A 19,271-nucleotide genomic window follows, 5' to 3' on the forward strand; every position below is an offset into this window, starting at 1 on the left:
TTTTGACATATTACTTTGAATTGTATCTATTTTTACAATATTATTAAATATTTTTGCTGCCATAGCTTTCTGAAAGTAACCAAGTTTTCTTACATTTAGAACTTGTGATGGAATCTTACAAGGACCTGAGCAATGAGGGCTACTGTAAGATTTATGTCAGAATTGCACAAGAAGTCCAGTGAGGCCTATCTTTGCATTGGGAAGAATACAGTGCGATGTATGGGCCCAACACTGCTATTTTGAATTTAAACAAAGGCAATTAAGAGGACATGAAAGCAGGGCTGGTGAAAATAAACTGGAAACTTAGATTAAGGGATGGGTCAATAGAGATGCAGTGGCAAACATTTTAGAAGTTATTCTAGCAAGTGTAAAACAGATACAATTTTTTTTCATTTGTTGTAATGTAAAGGATTGAATGGCCGTCTGTGGTTAACTAGGAAAGTCGAAGATAGTATCAGCCACAGAAAAGACTTAATTGTGCAAAAATAGATTGCAGTTCAGAAGATTGGACATAATTTTAAAAACAGCAACAAATTACTAAAAGATTAATAAGAATGGAAAGATTAGAGTTAGCCAAAAATATAAAATCAGGAAACGTTTCTTCAGACATTTAAGAAAGGAAAGAGCTAATAAACTATGTTGGTCCATAGAAAATGAAACTGAGGAATTAGCATTACAGGATAAAGATTTCGCAGGTGAATTGAACGGATATTTTTCCCAGGTCTTCACACAAGTAACATCCCGAAAATATACATAAACCAGGAATTGAAAGGAAGGGAGGAATTCAAAAACATTCAATTATGAGGAAAGTAGTCTCGAGTAAATTGTTCGAACTGCAAGCTGACAATTCCCCAGCTCCTGATGGATTTCATTCCATTGTCTTAACAGAAGTAGCTAGTGAGATTAGTTTTAAATTGTTTTAATTTACAAAAACTCATTAACTTCAATGAAAATAGTAATGTAATTCATTCATTCAAAAAGGGAGACAGGCAGAAATCAGGAAACTACAGGTTAGTTAGCTTAATACTGTAATAGGGAAAATGTTAGAAGTTACTATTAAAGACATTGTAACAGACCACTTAGATAAATTCAAGGTAATCATGTAGAGCCAACATGGTTATGTCAAAGGGAAATCATGTTTTACTAAATTATCACAGTCCTTTGAAGAGGTCATTTGTGCTGTGAGTAAAGGGGAACCAAGAGATGTATTGTACTTAGATTTCCAGAAAGCCTTTGAAAGGTGTCACAACAAAGATTATCGCAGAAAATAAAAGCTCATGGCATTGGGCCTGTATCCTTTGGAGATTAGAAATTGGCATGGATAGAAGATAGCAAAAATATTTAATAATATTTTAAAAATAGGTACAATTCTAAGCAACATGTCTTGCTAACACGAAACAGAATAGGAATAAATGGATCATTTTCAGGTTGGCAGGATGTCATAAGTGATATGTCATGTGGGTTAGTGCTGGGGACTCAACTCTTTACACTTTATATAAATGATTTGGATGAAGGGACGACATTAAGATAGGTAGGAAGTTGAGTTGTGAAGAGGACATAAGGAGCCTAAAGGGGTATAATATACATATAGGTTAAGTGGGTAAAGATCTGGAAATTGGAGTATAATCTAGAAAGTGTGAAACTGTCCATTTTGACAGAAGGAATTAAAAAAAAGTATATGATTGAAATGGTGATGTTGCAATGCAGTCTGGGTTGCTGTCATGCATGAATCACAGAAGGTTAGTCAGCAAGTAATTGGGAAAACTTATAGAATGTTCTGTTTTATTGTGAGGAGAATTGAATACAAGTGTGGGGAGGTTATGCTTCAATTATACAGGGCATTGGTGGGAATGCATCATGCGTATTGTGTACAGGACTGGTCGCCATACTTACAGAAGGATGTTAATGTTTTGGAAGCAGTTCAGAGAAGCTTTACTAGATTAGTACCTGAAATAAGTGGATTGTCTTATGAGGAAAGAATAGACAGGCTCAGTCTGTATACTTTGGAGATTAGAAGACTCTGGTGACTTTTTTGAAACATGTAGGATCCTGAAGGGATTTGGCTGGGTGGATGAGGAGATGATGTTTCCTCTTGTGAGGCAATCTAGAGCTTGGTGGTCATTGTTTAAAAATAAGGGGTTGCCCATTTAAGACAGAGATTAATTTTTTTTCTCTGGGGCTGTGAGTCTCAGAAATTTCCTTCCACAAAAGGCAGTGGATGCAGAATCATGAAGTATTTTTAAAGCAGAGGTAAATAGATTCTTGTTTACCAAGATGTGAAAGATTACCAGTGGTCTGCAAGAATGTGGAATTGAGACTAAAATCAGATCAATCTTGATCTTATCGAATAGTAGAGTAGACTCAAAAGCCGAATGGCCTATGCCTGCTCCTTGTTTGCTCACTTACTCGGGTGGAGAAGGTCATTGAACTTTTTCTCTCACATTTTGTGTATTTCTTCAAACAGCTGAGACTGTTCTGACCTGGGTGGCAAACTAAGGCCTGATGCTGAAGGTTCCATATATAGGATATACAGGTATATCTAATTTACCAATCCCTCTGAAAATGGGCTGAGGGACCTCATAAGATCATTGGGAGGCGAGTCTCCACTATAACGTCTGCAAATATTGTCAATTGCAGGGGCAGTTGTGTTGCTGCCTTCAACTGGACGTGGGCAGCTAATTATTTTAAACTAATTGACCAATTAGCAACCAATTCCTACCATCCCCTAAAGCATTTTCCTAGTGTTGTATATTCTGAAGCAGACTTTTGACAGGTGCCTGAGGAAAGTCTGTCTTTAATGACCAACACATTTTCCATAGAGGGGTTATCTGGAGCAATGATCTCCCTTGCAGCTCCACCAGCGGGATCAGTCTTTAATTACTGGGACCTGCCTACCTGGCCCCAGCATGTTAACTAAAATGTCCCATCTGACCTTCGAAGGCACCACAATGTGGATGCTCCTCTCTCTGTACCCTTAGCAGCGACCACCTCCACTGGTGCTACTGTCAAAATTGCTGTGTTGCTGATAGTTCTGAGGTTTAGGCTGACTTGATTAGTTGTACCGTGGTTTGGAACACCTTTTTATTGTCTGTTACCAGCAAATTCCTGCCCAGTGTTCTGCCATCGTTTCACACTGTCTCAGGATCTGCTTTCTGCCCAGGTGGCAGGACTTGACCCTTTTTTAATCTGTAGAGAAGTTTCAGCATTGAACTTTTATTCTTTACTCAGAATGTTTTACACTCTTTGCTTTATCAACCAAATAAGCTGGTGATGATAAGCATACACTGGATTATCCGACATTCAATTAAATGGCAAGTGGAGGGTTAACAAGTGGATGACTTTTAATGAGATGGATGACTTCTCATTTTTACCTTTTTTTGTACTTCAATTATTGTCAATTCCCATTTGCCCACATAACAGTCAATGTTTCTCCTGGAGCAAAGGGCTTTGAAATCATTCAATGTGAAAGGTACATGAGATTGCAGAATTCTGCCGATGAGCTCGTTCATAAATGTACAGTTTGGTTTTGAACTGAGCCATTCAGTCTGGGAAAGACTCATATTCAATGTCTTGTATTTGAGTTTACAGGTTCTGACAGTGATGTCAACAACAGCACTGACTTCTCTAAGTTCATACGTGATGATTAGTGAGACCTCATACAGTGGTGAAATCAGGACTTGAAAGGAAACAAAATTTTTTGCAGTTATTGTTATTGAATGTGTACATTTGTTTCAAAAATTTATTTGTCATATACTTTATGGAACACTGTAGCATGGAGAGAGAATGCAGTGACTCAGCACGTGAATTTGTGTCAGCTTCTATTAGTGGGAGAATTTGCATCAATGCAAAACCATTCCGTCAGGTGGTTCTGGTTTCTCCTGGCACTACTGTAGCAATCTCTATCTGAGTGAGTTCAGGGAACTCCAAATATTAGATTATATCCAATTGCGAAGTTCTTTCAATCACTGACTCTTACTCAAGCCGAGGCAAATCGTTGAAAATAATCTTCATGGATCCTTATTTTTCTCCAAATGTTTGCCTAAAATAAGTCAAAGGTTTTTGTGTTTTCTTAGAACAATCACATTTTATTTCACATTGCCACTCCCCCGCATTTAATTTGAGTAATATTCAGCTTTCCTTTCACCTTTTATGAATTTTGTGAAATCTAAAACTCTTCAGTTGTTCAGCAAAGCCCTGAGTTCAGTGACTTCAGCCTGGATCTACATGTTTCTACTTTGCGTCTGAGTTGTCTCTAATAACATCATTTTGGAAAGCTAGGATTTTGGTGCTTAATAATCTTGAAGACAATGTGTGATAAATCCCGTATGTAAACTGGAACAGTAAATCCAAAATGTACTATTTAGGTTGCTGTGAGAGAGATCTATTGTGATCAAATGTGAACAGACATTTTTGCAGATGTGCTAAATGGTGGTGACCAAAATGTTAGGTCCACATTTATTTGAGAATAAGCAGTTTCCAGAATTTGTAATTATCAAGTGTATTTACAAAATGGTGTTTGGTTTGTTGACAGAAGCTAATGGGATTACGTGCATTATGTGGCAAAACACAATTTTTTATTATTAATGATATAGAAATCTTTCATTAGATCGTGGTATGTTTATTTTATAATGGGTGAATAGCTCAGGTACATTGGTGCTACCTCAATGTCACTGATTTGAGATTTTCAAGAATTATCTTCACCGCAGAGAATTGTTCACTTCCTTTGAAATAAATCAGAGATAATTAAATTTAGTCTAAATAGGGACTTACACCAAAATTAGTAGAAAATGATTAATCAAAAATATGAACCTAAAACTCCTTGCTAAATTAATTAGAAATCGTAGGCCAAATCTTCCTCTGCATACTTTTAAGGTTTACAAACTAGAAATTTGACCCATGTGTGACTGCACATGCCATTTTTGTCACTTCACATCAGGATCATGTTTCTAGTGCTTTAATGAGCTATGGTGGAGTGCATGAGGATTGTGGGAAGTTGGCGAGATAGAAAGGTTACATCTGTTCTTTAACACAACATTCCAGTTTCCAATACTATTTAAAGGGCCCTATGCCTCATCCTTAACCTCCCTCATCACTGTAATCACCCATCCACCTCTCACCTGCCTTCAGATCATCCACATTACTTCTAAGTTTCCATGTCCTCCATGTCTTGACACTGTCTTTCATTCTCATATGAATAAGCTGCCTACAGTGAAAATTCATTAACGCTTGAAACTCAGCCAAGCATTGATAATTTCTACAATTATCCAAACATTAAATTACCCTCTGGGAAGGTTAGGACAAAATAAACTCATTTCCATTTCAAGACAGAATGCCTGTCAAAAAATTAAGGCCAGAAGTCACACAAAACCAGGTTATAGTCCAACAGATTTATTTGAAATCACAAGCTTTCAGAACGCTGCTTTCATCAGATGACTTTGTCAGGTTGGACTATAACCTGGTGTCATGTGAGTTCTGACTTTGTCAACCCTAGTCTAACACCAGTAACTCCACATCATAACAATTTAAAGGGACAGATTGTTAGCTCCTTTTTTCCCTAAGTGTCAACAACAGTTTATTTTTTCTCTACCAAAGACTTTCATGTCAGTAGGAAGGATGATGCCAAAGGTTACAAGACATTTTGCAACATGCTACATTGCACTATCATGCTTTTTCCTTAGGAAAAACATTACTATACAGTGAACAAATACATAAGGCTGATTAATGTAAAAGTCAACTTTCCTATGGAGAGCAAATCTCTACAATGCGTCACTGAATTAAAGTGCCTATGCTGTACAATCTGGCATCTAATTTTGAATTTTAAGGTTTGAAAACAGTGTACATGTTACATATATTCTTGACCCCTCAGAAGGCTTTACATTTTCTTCAAAGCTCTTTAACCTGGAGTGCTTTTAATAGGCATCAAAAACCCCAGCGTGACCAGGTGAAATTAGTGTGTGAGAGGAAATCTGGTTCTTGTCACCTTGTTTACAATGAGATGCTTGACTTCAGTGGGTATGGATTTTACAATCTGTATAAGGGCCAGAGGGAAATGACGTGGAGTTGGGAAAGTATCTCCACTGCCAGCCAAAAATGTGCTTCCAGAACTAAGTGAATTAATTTAGATTTAACTTGTTTAAACTCATTTCATGTTTCTCATGTAAATAAACTGGAGGATTTTTAAAATTGCATTCATGGTTAAATTGGATTTACAAAGTCCATCATTGCAAAATTTGGATGCATAACATTTATTTTTGGCACTGGGGCAGAATTAAAGGTCCAAAATGGTATCTACAATACAGACATACAGTTCTCGTACAGGTGGCACTCTGTCATTTTTCTGAGTGCACTAGTGGACATGCAATGAGTAGCTGTGGGTGATTTGCAGAGTAGACAGACCCTGAGGTGAATAGGCGTGCAATCAATGCTTATGCCCTAGCTAATGCCCTGTTTTAATTGAGCATGCCCAAATAGGGCATGTGTTTAACTACAGGGACCATTTGCTTTCAACACAAGTAGCTCCATTTAAGAGGATAACCAAGTTTGTCTGATCACTCCTCACAGCTAATACTAATAGTTAATAGTCTCTCCATCATGAGGGCACAAAATATATGGCAAGCAGCAGACAAAGAGGACGAGAGCAGGCAACCTGACAAGCCAACAACTAGTTCCTGGGCAGCTATCCATGAACGATTTGCCTTCTCTCTGTTATGAATGAAAGAAGTGTTTGCTTGGACTTGGTGAAACCATTACAACAGAAATTTAAAAATCAAATCATACAGTATTGCATATATAAATGTCAACTATCCTGCATTTGTGAGCATGTAATGGGCAAGTTGGACAAAGGAAAGCTAGTCAATGTGATATATTTGGATTTCTAGAAGGCCTTTGACAAGATGCTACACGGGAGACTGCTAAATAGAATAAGAGTCCTTGGTGTTCGGGGCAAGGTAGTGGCATGGATAGAGGGTTGTCTGACTGGCAGAAGGCAAAGAATGGGGATAAAGGAGTCTTTTTTTTAATGGCAGCTGGTGACTAGTGAAGTTCAGTGTTAGGACCACAACTATTAATGTTCTCTATTAATGATGTGGATGAAGGAACTGAGGACATTGTTGCTAAATTGGCAATTGATACAAAGTTAGGTGGAGGGACAGATAATGTTGAAGAAGTGGGGAGTTGCAGAAGGAGTTGGACAAGCTGGGAGAGTAGGCAAAGTAGTGGCAGATGGAATATATGTGGAAAAATGTGAGGTTATGCACTTTGGTAGTAAGAATAGAGGCAGAGACTATTTTCCAAATGGGGGAAGGCTTTGGAAATTTGGATCACAAAGACACTTGGGAGTTCTGGTTTCGGATTCTCTTAAGATTAACATGCAGATTCAGTTGGTTGTTAGGAAAGCAAATGCAATGTTAACAATAATTTAAAGAGTGTGAGAATACAAAAGCAAAATGTATTGCTGAGGCTGTATAAAGCTCTGGTCAAGCATTTGGAATATTGCAAGTAGTTTTGGGGCCTCTACCTAAGGATGAATGTGGTGGCATTGGAGGAAGTCCGAAGGAGGTTTACAAGAATGATCACAGGGAGGACGCTGGGTTTCTATTTGATACAGCTGGAAAGATAAGAAATGATCTCATTGAAACATATAGAATATTGTGAGGCCTGAATAGAATGGTTGTGGAAAAGATGTCTCCATTAGTAGGAGAGATTAGGATCTGAGGGCACAGCCTCAAAGTGTATTGAGGACCTTGTAGAACTGAGGTGAGGAGGAATTTCTTCTGCCAGAGGGTGGTAAATCTGTGAAAGTCATTGCTGCAGAAGTCAGTGGAGGCCAGGTCATTGAGTATATTTCAGAAAGTGATAAATTCATGATTAGATGAGGGATCAAGGGTTACAGGGAAAATGGGGCTGAGAACCATATCAGCCATGATTGAATAGCTTAGTTCTGTTCCTATATCTTAGGGTCTAATTCTCTTAGTGCTTGTTTTCCTCAAGTTTGTGTCTGTCTGCTGTTCCTACATACTACTATCTCTGTGGTTCCAGCAAAGCTGTTGATGCTACACTCTTTCAATGAGACAGACTGCATTGGAGGACAATCTTTCGCAGCTCTGGTCCTCAGGGACTTCGTTTAGACTGTGCAAATCAGTCTGGGATAACTGGCTGACAGCTTATGGGAAGGGAAATAAAGGAATGGCAATGTTAAGAGGACAAAACTGTCATTCTGAGAGCACAAAGCAGGTTAATCTTCCATCCCCGTAACAGCAATCATAGTATGTCTTTGGAAGAGAGAATGTTGCAACATTCTGAAACATCCATTTTTTTATTCTGGGATCTTTAGGCATGAATGCAGTAGTTACAGCTTGCATAACCTCACCCTGAACTCCTAGTGCCCCCACCCAGACATTGGGTTGTGCTGCCATAGAAACGGAGGTATCAGTTATCTGAAACTTCATCGTTGTTAGATCCACAATACTAATACTGCTGTTTCTATTTTGGCTATTGTGGACTCAAAGCTCTGTGACAAACCCTATGCAAAGTGGCTGCCTGAGTCCTTGATGGTCCTTGACATTTCACATAGATCTTCAGGCAGGCCGTCAATGTACCAAACATTTCACTGTGCATACCCATCAGCCTTCCTCTCTAGTCAGTCACATCAAAGACCTCAACTGAATCTCTTGTAGTAGAATCTATGAGCAACCTCAGTTTCTGGGTAGTTGGCACCATCCTGAGTCTGGCCACAGGTCTCTCATGCCTAGCGTCTTACTAATGATAGAACTTTTAAATATCTTCAAAATTATGAATGTTGTCAGTATGAGCAGGTGTTTGCAGATGTGAGATCAACACAGAGAGTGGTGCATGTATGGAATGAGCTGCCAGAGGATGTGGTGGAGGCTGGTACAATTATAAAATTAAAAGGTATGTGGGTGGGTATATGAATAGAAAGGGTTTAGAGTGATATGGGCCAAGTGCTGGCAAATGGGACTAGGTTAGTTTAAGCTATCTAGTCAACATGGATGGGTTGGACAGAAGAGTCTGCTTCTGTGTCTCTATGACTTTATGACTAAGTCATTGGTATTTCTTCAACATCAATGTCTTCTTGTTCTTCCCACTCATCTTCTTTCCGTGGCAGGCTGACCAACTTGCACATTTTTGGCAATGTGCAAGTAGAAAAGTATGAAAAGAGAGGGAGAAAATATGAGGCTTATGTTTGTGCCATCTTCAACTTCTAAATTGGAAGAAATTGTCGGATGAAGGAGAGTAAGGTATAAAAGAAAGGGTTGGATATAAGCATTTTTATCCTCTATCTCACCCTGCTACTGACTTCAGCCTCAGCAATGGGCATATGAATGATTGAAAGCACCTTCTCTTCCAATAAAAGATGAGAAAATGCAACTATGCCTACTCCCTCCCAGGTAGCACCTATTGCTTTTGCTTATGCGCCACCTTGTCTATCAGATTGTTTGGTACAGTCTGTATGAAGTAGCTGTGATGATTAAAAGGCTAGCAGGGTGTAAAACTGCAAAACACAGCAACACTGGGTGCAGCAAGCTGAGATTAAGCTTGTATATTAAGTATGAATCCTGACTGCTGGGATGAGGAACCAGGGTTTATGCCAATTTCAGCCAGAGAATACAGGAGAACAATGCTGAAGATAAGGCCTAAAAGTTTTCTTGTTGGGCCAAGCTGAGTACTCTTCATCATCCTGGGTCAGAAGTAATCATAAGGAATCGTAAAACAAGGTTTGAAAAAAAATGTGCTTGGATAAATTGTTTATCTTGATACAGTGGTTTTGATCTTTCCTGAGCCAGAAGGTTGAGGACTCAAATCCCACTTGAGTATATAATCCAGGCTGTTACAAGATTTAAGGAGTGCTGTATGGTTAGAAGTGCCATTGTTATGCTGATGTCCCATCTGTCCTCTCAGATGGCTGGCAAAGAATCCACAATGCTTTTCAAAGAGGAGAAGAGTCCTCCTTGGTGTGTTGGCTAATATTTATCCTTCAACCAACATCCAAAAACTAATTATCTGCTTATTATCCTCTTGCTGTTTGTGAGAACTTGCTTTGCTAGGACTCGGTGTCACATTTCAGCCACTAACATAGTGTCTACTCTTTTAACATACTTTCTTGGTTATAAAGTACCTTAAAACTTCCTGGCTCAGTCATGAAAGCTGCCACACAAATGCAAGTCTTCCTTCTTACGTGGATGTTCCGTGGCTCAGTGATGGTTGCCACCAGCCTGTATAGGTGACTGTATGATATGGGATCTACAAACCTAACAGTCCAAATTGCATTGTGGCACTGATAACTTCAAAGGGAGTGATTTACCTATGTTAGTTTACTTCAATGCTGCTGAAATCCAGACAAAGAAAAAGAGATGTGTAGGGAATATGTTGGGATTGCTGGGTGTTCTTTCCTATCATTGTAATTACACATCTGCCCCTTTTGCACCTGTCATTGGGGCTGAAATATAATCTGTTCTTTGACAAAATGCCTTTGATGTGTACCTTACAAATGACTTAATTTGTTTTTAATTTTAATATGTTTACTTAGAATGTTTTGGATGGCTGCAATAAGTAAAAGAAAATTAATCTAAATCCAAGGATTTGATGTGTGCCTATGAAAACTAACAAAACAATACAAGCTCTTCTATATTACTGATTGCTTCATCTTAAATTTGAATTTAAGTGTTTCAAGTACCGCATTGAACTGGAGCAAGTACAGAAACTTCCCATTTAACTTGCCTTACTAGCCTGTTTTGAAATTGATTACTTTTCAAATCTTCTGTCTATTTTCACTTGCAAATACCTTTTGTTCCTTTCTCTGTGTTCTATACGGAATGCTCGGATGAGCACTCAGGAGACGTGCTTGAGCAGTGCAGGAAGGAACCTTGATAAACACATTTGCCTCCGAGTCACAGATGAGCAAGTTTACTCATTTTAGAAGGAACCAAAATGCTAACATCAGTGAAAACTGGAGTATACATGTTTAAGTTCTAATCAGGAGTCTCTGACAATGTCCAAGAAGCCTTCTCACTATCTAATTTCGAAAAACATCATGAGGATGTGAAATTTATACAAGGTATTTAGATAGCTTTTACACGATTACAGTAGAACCAAGAATAGTGAGAAATTCAAGCAGGAGATATTGTGTATCGTAACAGGCTAATGCTCCAACAATTGGAAATACTATCTAAAGGGTTAAAAGGTCAGATGTCTTATCCTTATTGTGTCATGTGTTAAACAGGTGATTAATTACTGTCAGTTATGAGGTGACAAAGTTGACTTTACAGCAGGGAGGCTGGAGCTTTTCCTGAAAACATGTGACCCTCTTTTCTGATGGCTGTAAGTGAATAGTGCTACTTAATGTGCGGGTAAACAGTGAGGAAGGAGATCCAAGCACTCAGTGGCAAGCAACAAATCAAGTAACTTTATCACTTGATAAGGTGAGAAAATGAGCCTGACACAGGAAACAGCAACATTAGGTAATTAGATCTGCAATCTTTTAACCCTTTAGGTTATAACTTCTGGGTTTCTGTCTACTGACCATAACTGTGCTACTGCAGCGGGAAATTGAACAGGTATGTCTCCAAATACAAATAAATCTCTTCATGAAAATTCTGCAAGATGTTTCATAAAATGTAAAATAAACCTACATAGTATATACACAACCATAATACATATTCTGGGGCGGATCATTAAAATAAATCCCAGGTTAACCCAACAAAAGGATTTCAATGCAATATATGAAATAGCAATTAAGTGTCTTATTAAGATAATGGAAATTATTCTCATTCTCAAAAAAGGTAAAGACTGTTGTGTCTGTCCAATAAAAATTACTTCACACTTTGCTGTCTGATAGATAATTGTGGTCATTCCAAAACCAATCTGATGAATTGCCATAACCCAGTTACATAGCACAGAAATGTAACCAGATAACACACACAAATTGGAAGCTAATCCTCAATTCTGCACCCCCTTCAATCAATTTGGTAGAATACTGCAGAGTTGTATAGTTATTTCCTATTTGGAATTTCACTGCAATTGCAAAACTGTTAGAGAATTACCAAGGGGCATGTTAAGCATAATCATGCTCTACATCAAATCCAGCATTTGTTCTCTATTCATACATTGATTTATTTTGATCCTAATAGGCCAACAGAGACTAACGTTGATGCCAGTCTAGTGGGTTTACCAGTGATCCTTATATGAAAAGACGATCTTGTTGTAAGTAGACGTATTCACTAGTTCCACAGAGAATTGATTGAAATGGATTCTATAACAATTCTTTAGTGGACAATTTACATGTTTACATTTGTCATGCCTTTGATTGCAAGGTTGTGCAAGTCCCACCCTTGTACCACTCATTAACCATTATTTGGATCAAATGCCCTTGTTGATTTTTACATGATGCTCACCCTAAATGTTGCCTTAGTTGCTGTTTATATGGAGCTGAGGAATTAATTTACTTTGTAACTCAATATTCTGCACTCAGTTCAATCACTCAAGCTGATATAAAGCAAACAACACAAATATATAACAATGTATGCAAGTGGGTTTACAACTTCCAGTGTCCGGATCAAGAGAGGCCAGATGTGACAGAACCGTTAGTATTCAATGGGAGTCCTGATGCACTGAGCCTGTAGGAACTGGCTGAGAAGTTTCAACTTCTGATGGGCAAATAATCTACTCCCTGGGACACTGGATAGATACACAGGAAATCTTGGACAGAGTGAACTCAAGTCTAATACCTGGGTACCTACAGGGCTGCTCCCTATACCTAGGACAGTTTAAACAGATTGAAATCGAGTCTAATATCTGGGTAACCACAGAACAGACCTCAATACAATATCTGGCACTTGTCAGCACCTATATCAGGTGCTGATTATTTTATTAAATGGAAGGAGGTGATAGAACAGTGGTAATGCCACTGGATTAGTAATCCAGAGTCCCAGTCTAATGTCTAGGGGCATGAGTTTTAATCCCATTATGGCAGAAAATGAAATTTGAATTCAATATTTACAAAAAAATTAAAAATCTGAAATAAGAAGACCATGTAACCACTGTAAATTGTTTCAAAGATCCAGCTGGTTCAATAGTCCCACTTTAGGGAATGAAATCTGCCATCCTTACCTGGACTGGCCTACATATGAATCCAAACACACAGCATGTTTTTAACTCTGGATGGGCAACGACTACTGAACTGGCCAGCAACATCCACATCCCATGAACAAGTTTTTCAAAATTAATTACTTTTACTCCCACCATCTCATCCTAACTATCCATGTTCATCACTCGAATAATATCCTGACCACCAGAACAATACTGCCCCAACCATCCAATTTACTGCCCTGACTATCTGAACACTTTCTGACAACCTGACTACCACTGACCACCCCCAACCTAATTTCCAGTTAACCGACTGGGTGCCTGTGTGGAATGAGCTGCAGAGGAAGTGGTGGGGGCTGGTACAATTACAACAGTTAAAAGGCATCTGGATGGATATATGAATAGGAAGGGTTTAGAGGGATATGGGCCAGATACTGGCAAATGGGACTAGATTTATCTGGGATATCTGGTCGGCATGGATGAGTTGAACCGAAGTGTATGTTTCCGCGCTGAACATCTCTATGACTCAGTAACTGACTATTCCCCTAATGTCTGGCCTGATTACCTCTGATCACTAATTCCCCCCTTATCAAATTCCTGATAGGCATTGCTATCACCTCACCTATTTACCACTACCTCCCTCAACTTCCATTCATAACCACTTATCACCTCACCCTTACCCATTCTGTCTAATATACTCTTCAATCCTCCACTTGTTTATCCATCTCACATGTCAATTAATCTCTCCACTGTCCATTTACTGAGCATATTACCCAATTGCTCACCTTTCCATCTCACCCCTAAAGACTTACCCACCATATCCCCTATCCAGGCCCACTCTATCCAACTACCTATTACAATCACTCACCCATTCCCTAACATGCAAAATTTACATTTAAACAAGCCATATGTCAGAGAATGCCATTAAGGGCCTGAAACTGAGGGCTGGTGGGGGGTGGGTGGGGTGTTGTTTTGCATTTCTGTCAAAATTGAGTTTGGAAGACCCAATGCACAGTTATGTCCAGTTACGAGATCTTATGGATGCAGTGCCACTGTTGGAATGTCTGGGTCATAGAGTTTCTACTCACTTTAAAAATATTAAGTTGAAGACCATTAGAAATGATCATGAATTGGTGATGCAGATTATATGATTCCATGTCACATAGATATATTCCTTACAATGGAGGAACAAAGAAGTTACAGCTTTCCTGACAAAAAAAATTGTAAAGTAAATACAGCACCTAGCACTTCCTGTACTACAGCAGGCTTGGATCATTTCACTGAATTTCATTCATTATCTTTGGTCCTCATCACAAATTCCACTCTCTAACAATTAATTTCATCCCTCTTCCCAACAACTTTGTTAGGCAATAACATAAAACAAAGTACTGCAGATAATAAAACATTTATTTTGTATTTAAGTTATGGTAAAACTGTACATTTGTTTCTACAAAAGGTGAAGTAAGCTGTTTTTCATGGTATAAAGCTCAGAAGGATAACATTAAGCATTTTTCAAGGATTCAATAAAAGTCAGAAGGAATTTTGGTTTCTGCTCAAATTTGGTGCAGTTAGCCTGTTAGCTTTGAAGTTTGTCTGAAACCATTTTCAGGTCAAATCTCTTTGAAATGCTGCTGCATATCCCCAAATGGAGCCCATCGGTGGTGTGAAAGTAGGAATGGGACTGGCTCTTAGTCTGAGTTGGTCAACAGGTTGGGGTTCAACGTGGTGAGGAGAAAATAGAAAAACTAGAGAGTTCATTTCCAAGAAGAAGATTAATAACGATTGCAATATTTTTTGTGGAGCCAGTGGTTGCCCTTCTGTTCTTCCTGAGCCCAGAAAAAGAAAATGCGTAGCGTTTTTGTAGAGTTGCGACAAGCTCTCCTTTTTAAGGACAACTATATAGGCCTCTCGCTAACTGGTATAAATACCATGTGACATAAAAGCTCTCCCCGGGTGAGCTTCAAAATGGAATAAAATCCTAATTGGGAATTTGAACAGCTTTGTGTTTGAAAACGTGCTGTTTGTGGAGTTACAGGCCCACCTGAAAATTGAATTGTGAACTTTGACTACCTTTGCGGGTTATTGAAAAGCTTCTACCATCACCCCCAGATAGTCAACTGCTAGGTTCTGTTTTTCAAGTAAGAATGTTAAAAAATCTAAACCTAAAATTTAAAAACTGACAGTAATATGAAGGGATTGAATGCAAAGCTATTAATGATTACCAATTAAGATTTTCAAATCAGCTATTAGCTACAGGCTGTGTGTAAAGAATAATTGACTGCGTCTGTAATTTTAAACATTGACTTACACTCATGTAATGTCTCCAATGTAGCAGAATGTCTGAAAACATTTTTCAGAGGAGAATGAAGAGGGGGAGGGAATAAACTATAGATAGGGCAAGAGTTTCATCAGCTATAGGGAGAAGCTAAATAGGTTGGGTCTGTTTTCCCTGGAGTGTTGGAGGCTGAGGGATGACTTTCTAATGGTTTACAAAATCATGAGGGGCATAAATAGACTAAGTATTTTCCCAGGGGTAAGGGAGTCCAGAATTAGAGAGCATAGATTTAGGGTGAGAGGGGAAAGATTTAAAAGGGATCTATAGGGCATTTTTTCCATGCAGAAGGTGGTACATCTATGGGATGAGCTGCCAGAGGAATTGGTGGAGACTGGTACAATTACAACATTTGAAAAAGCATTTGGATGGGTATATGAATGGAAGGCATTTAGAGGGATTTGGGCCAAATGCTGGCAAATGGGACCAGATTAATTTAGGATATCTGGTCAGCATGGACAATTTGAACTTGAAAGGTCTGTTTATGTGCTGTACATCTCTATGAATCTATGAGCTGGGTGCTGGCGGGTGGGACTAGATAAGGTTGGGATATCTTGTCGGCATGGATGGGTTGGACTGAGGGGTCTGTTTCCTTGCTCTACATTTCTATAACTATCTATGACTATGACCTGTCAAGCAGCGAGATAGTGGTCGAGTGAGGGAACTGTGGGTTACTAAAGGGGGCGGCATGGTGGCTCAGTGGTTAGCACTGTTGTCTCACAGTACCAGGGATCAGAGTTCAATTCGCACCTTGGGCTACTGTCTATGTGGAGTTTGCACATTCTTCCTGGGTCTGCATGGGTTTCCTCTGGGTGCTCCGGTTTCCTCCCACAATCCACATATGTGCAGGTCAGACGAATTGACCATGCTAAATTACCCATAGTGTTAGGTGCATTAGTCAGGGGTCATGTAGGGTAGGGGATTGCGTCTGGGTGGGTTAGTCTTTGGAGGGTCGTTGTGGACTTGTTGGGCTGAAGGACCTGTTTCCAATCTGTAGGGAATCTAATCTAATCTAAAAAAAAGTGTTCAAAAGAATAGCTCTTTGAAAGGTGTTTTGGAAATGGAGAGAATTGTTGAGGAATACATGGGAATACAATTGCAGTATGTGACATCATAATGGTTGTGAATTCTGTCACTCATTACTGCAACAAAAGCAGCTGGTATTTTTATAGTTCCTTTAACATAGCAAAATATTCCATGATGCTAATGAGTCCTATTAGTAAACATGTTGACAACAGAATCACACATGGAAATATCAGGAGAAATTACTGAAAGCTTGCTATAAGAGACAGGTTTTATGGAGCATGTTAAAGGAAGCAGGGGTGGAGAGAGATGATTGGAGTGGGGGTGAACATTATTGCTCTGATCTGAAAGTATAGTAGGCGTAATAAGCGTGAGCTTGACCATTGTATTTGAAAACATTGCGAGGCAAGATGAAATGTGGCCACTGAGGGATTTGAAATCCAGTGCAGACAACAGGCAGTCACTCAGTTTGTTCATTGACTTAGAAATACAAACAATTTATCTTTCTATGATTCATAACTATACAGTGCATATTACAAACATAAAACATTATGGTGAGGTAAGTATTAATGATCATACAAAAATAAGGATGAAGGTTTGCAGATTATGGAAGATTATTTAATTATAATGATAAGGGACTGCTAAGTGAAATGTTACAAACTTTATTTCGATCAGCCATTCACATCTTAACTTGGTTGACTCACTTATAAGATCACTTATTATGTCATGTCATCTCAAAATGCTTCACACAACGTGTTACTTTAGATTTGCATTTACCTATAATGCAGAGAAAAATAAATACATACAACTGGAAAAATATCCAATGAGCATTTCTACACATGAGTGTTAAGTATGTTATGATCCCAGTTGAGATTATCAAATGTACATTGCTACCTGGATAGGGATCAATTACATTTTTTTAAAAGTAAATGAAGTTTGAAATCCTAGTTACATAACAGAATAAAGCCACAAAATTCCATTGTGTTTAAATAAACAACTTAAACTTTGCTTTACTTCTCTAACCTTGTATAGTAATCTTGTACATGTACAATTTAGCACCATGCTCTAACCATCTGAGCTAACTGACCTACAATTATATTGTACCAATCAGAATTAACATGAGGTAAATATAAAATTCACAAGCTATGGCTGATCATCCTCGAAGTACATCAAATAACACATGTGCCCAAGACACGTTCCATGGATTTCTCAACTACCCACCCAGATGTTAGTGACACTGTGGATCACCAAATCACATTCAAACTTCATCTCATAAATCTAATTCTTCACTTTCAGAGATCTACCTCAGGGCAGTCAGAGTCATGATCCTCTCCACTTGAGGGGTAAGAAGCCAAATGTCAGGCAGCCCTCCACATGTCTTGACCCTTCCTGCTCTACTTTTGAGCTGTTTTCCACCTGAAGTGAGAGAGAAAAGGCATTAAGGGAAATGAGAATGGGTGGCAGGGCTGTTATTTTTATGTAGGTAGGGAGGTGACCTGAGCAAGTGAGTAGATAGAGCTAGTGTTAGGATTAGTGTAGGGTTACTGTTAATGGGGATCAATGTGGGCAACAGTGAGTGAGTTATGAAACTCCAGGCAGTAGAGAGCGTAGTAGAGCATGAAACTTGGTTGGAGGTGGGTACCATAGCAGAGATGGAGTGACTTTAGGGTATCAGAGAGAAGATGTCGATACTTTTTCTGGTGGAGTGGAGAAGGTCATTGACCTTCTTAATGCAATGCTATGCATTCTTCCAGATGGCTGAGACTGCACTGACCTGGCAGACAACCTCAGACCAGGCTGACATGGTTTGGTGGCATGGCCTCCATCACCACTCCTGGAGGAAATGGGCATCCTCCGTCTGCAGCACCCTGTCCACAAAGTAGAGTGTCAATATTCCCTTGCCTGCCATGTTCAGTATAGGTGGTACGAACTGTGCAGTGCAGTTTTGAGTTGAAGTATTTGTGTAGGCGCAAGACTTTTAGAAATGGCGCTGGAGCTAGGAATGCTGGTCAAATCCAGTGTATCCCATTTATGGCAAATTGCTCTGCAATGTGGTGAGCGGTAGGATGGGGTTAGAATTGAGTAAGTGGGGCACCATAGGAATGCGGTAGGTGATTTATGAGGCATGTCTGGTAAGATGTGGCAAGATCTCACTGGACCGCGCAGTGAAAAGCACTTCAAGAAACTCCAAGGAATATGTAACATTTAGTCAATAGAAAATAGTTAGGATTTTAAAAGACCAATGTCCTGGTTTTACTCCACAAGGAAAATTATTGTAACTATAAAGTTTGTCACAAACTCATGATGTATAATCAATCAGTTGGTCTAATGTAGTGTAAACAAGACGTTTATCATGAGCTGCCTCACGCAAGCACCAGATGAAATTATAATCATGTACATGAAGTATAACTATAGCTGCGCTTGAGCATAAATGCTGATAAATTTCAATTGAACAAAACAGTTTATGATCATTCATTGAGTGCAGGTGTGATATCAGCCCTTTGGGGCTGGAAATCCATCTCAGAGAGCTGCTGGTCAATCAGAAACCACCCACTAGGAGTATGCCCACTGCCCGTTTCACACACAGAGTTTGTGGAGGTAAGCTGCGCTCGAACCAGGTGAGTCAGGGGAAACTGACAGGCTCCAAATGGGGATGTTGAGAGGAGTTAGGGTTTGAATGGACGTGGAGGAAAGAGAGCTTGTTGTGGTCAGGAATATAGCTTGAAGAGTCCTCTAATAAGGCCATTCATGAGGGATGGCCTGCCTGGCTGTCACCAGCTTGTGCAGGGAAAGCAGCCAGGCTGTGTGCTTGGTG

At 39.2% G+C, this 19,271-nt stretch overlaps 1 long non-coding RNA gene across 1 annotated transcript in view; it reads left to right on the forward strand.

Annotated features, from left to right (window-relative positions):
- LOC132821510 (uncharacterized) overlaps positions 1–19,271 on the forward strand; it is a 55,054-nt gene that overhangs the window by 34,700 nt on the left and 1,083 nt on the right. Inside the window, exons 2-3 of the long non-coding RNA XR_009645325.1 lie at positions 11,510–11,573; positions 12,147–12,219. This is a non-coding gene — a long non-coding RNA (uncharacterized LOC132821510). The remainder of the gene's footprint in view (positions 1–11,509; positions 11,574–12,146; positions 12,220–19,271) is intronic.

The sequence above is a fragment of the Hemiscyllium ocellatum genome, chromosome 13, assembly GCF_020745735.1.
Source record: "Hemiscyllium ocellatum isolate sHemOce1 chromosome 13, sHemOce1.pat.X.cur, whole genome shotgun sequence".
NCBI lineage: Eukaryota > Metazoa > Chordata > Chondrichthyes > Orectolobiformes > Hemiscylliidae > Hemiscyllium > Hemiscyllium ocellatum.